This window comes from Octopus bimaculoides, chromosome 5 (genome assembly GCF_046866305.1).
Source record: "Octopus bimaculoides isolate indiv1 chromosome 5, ASM4686630v1, whole genome shotgun sequence".
Lineage (NCBI taxonomy): Eukaryota > Metazoa > Mollusca > Cephalopoda > Octopoda > Octopodidae > Octopus > Octopus bimaculoides.
The window spans coordinates 28,498,223-28,500,722 of NC_142932.1; positions in this window are offsets into that span (position 1 = coordinate 28,498,223).

A 2,500-nucleotide genomic window follows, 5' to 3' on the forward strand; every position below is an offset into this window, starting at 1 on the left:
TGGAGACACTGACACACTGGAAAAGTTCTCGTTCGTATAATCTGGAATATGAAGTTGAGCACTTCTTTTGGTTTTCGTAGAACCTTGTTGCACATGTAAACACGCATTATTATATCTATAAGTAGGTGTATGTAAAAAGCTGTATGTTTATATGTATGTTTACATATATATATATACATATATATATATATATATATATATATATATATATATATATATATATATATATATATATATATATATATATATATATATATATATATATATATATATACATATATATATATATATATATATAGAGAGAGAGAGAGAGAGAGAGAGTGACATATGTGTTTATACAAACATGAACATATATAATCATGCATGTACATATTCATATAAGCATATATATATATATATATATATATATATATATATATATATATATATATATATGTAAACATGTATATACATACACATGTAAACATATACATATATGCATATATATATATATATGTATATATACACATGTATATATATATACACAAATATACATGTATGTATATTTCAATGCACTCACATATATATATGCTTATATATTTTTTCTCTCACACACTCATACACACACATATACATACACACACGCTCATACACACACATATACATACACACACGCTCATACGTATACACATTGCAACATTCGCACGTACACAATGGCGGTCAAAAGTATTTCTGTATTCGTGCGCGTATCTTTGTGACATTGTGTATTTGGTTGCATGGAGTTGTGTTTCCTTGTGTGTATACACATACATAAATACGAAAAATCGTTTTGTCTTATCTGTGTCTGTGCGTTTATACCTGTGTGTGTATGCATTGTTATGTATGCCAGCTTCTGACGGTGTATGTATGCGAGTTGCCTCCGTGTGTGTTTGCGTATCTTATTGGCTGAATATAAGGGGAAAGACACATTACATTTGCTGAAGAGAAGGGAATTTCTACGTCTTATTGTCATACGACTAATACTCTTCCACGGAATCGTTGTTGTTTGATTGGTCTTAGTGACAACATTGATTTTCGTGTACAAATACATACAACATTCTCAATAATTACAGCAATATAATGCATGATTTCGACATTTGCTCGTCACTCTTAGCTCGCATTTTATATTCATATGTCAAACTCTCTTGACAGCACTTTTCTATCGACAAGAAAATCCTTGCAACGACCTGCATAGCAAAGGCCAGACTATGTGGCATTACAAGCATGTTATTGTTTAGGTTAAAATCTGAACCTACATCACATCAATCGAGACACTATTAGAACATATTTAGCCCATGTATATATATATATATATATATATATATATATATATATATATATATATACGTAATAATAATATACTATAATATAAATAATATATAAATATATGCATATAGACATATAGAGATACATATGCGTACATACCTACATATATATGTATATACATATGCATATATGGGTACAGGACATCAAAAACAGGTGAACAGAATGAGAAACGAGAACATAAAAATCAAATGCATAGAAAACGAACTCTGTTTTACGAATAACGAAAACAACAAACAGAGAAACAAGACATGCAACATAAACAACATTCCCTTCATCAGATGTCCCCTGTTTTATCGAATCCGCGTTTCGAAGGTAGGAACAAGACGCGGCTTCGAAGCCCTGTTACAGAACTCAGAATGTTGTACCTCTAGCCAAGTCTTTCGTGATACCCTAAAAACCAGGAAATTTTTAGTCCTCCCTCGTATATGTGATGAAACATTTGTGCAAAAGACTGTAGTAAGTTTTATATTTATCCAGGGTCCTTTTTTTTTTTTACTAAGGTTTCTGTTTTATATTGTTTCCCTTGAACATGGTTGAGTTGGTTGGCACTCCGTCGGTTACGACGACGAGAGTTCCAGTTGATCCGATCAACGGAACAGCCTGCTCATGAAATTAACGTGCTAGTAGCTGAGCACTCCACAGGCACGTGTACCCTTAACGTAGTTCTCGGGGAGATTCAGCGTGACACAGTGTGACAAGGCTGCGCCTTTGAATTACAGGCACAACAGAAACAGGAAGAAAGAGAGAAAGTTGTGGTGAAAGAGTACAGCAGCGTTCCCCACCATCCTCTGCCGGAGTGTCGGATTTTCGCTCAATAAACAGTCACTACGACCGGTGTGGGAATAGAAACCGCGATCCTACGACCGCGAGTCCGCTGCCCTAAGCACTGAGCCATTGCGCCTCCACCCTTGAACATAATACCGCAATGAAAGTTAGTAAATCACTCATAGTGTAAGAGCAGCAGCTTCACATGCAATGTATCATAGTTAGAAATATGACCGAATTGACATTTGCAGTCGCATAAATATGAATTAAGTACGTCACTGCGTCATGTGTTCAAAGGTCCTGTCGTAGAATTCGCATTTGGCATCAAGGAAATTGAGACATATTCACGTTTGCTCTTATATATGTGTGTTTATATATTGGATAGATAACC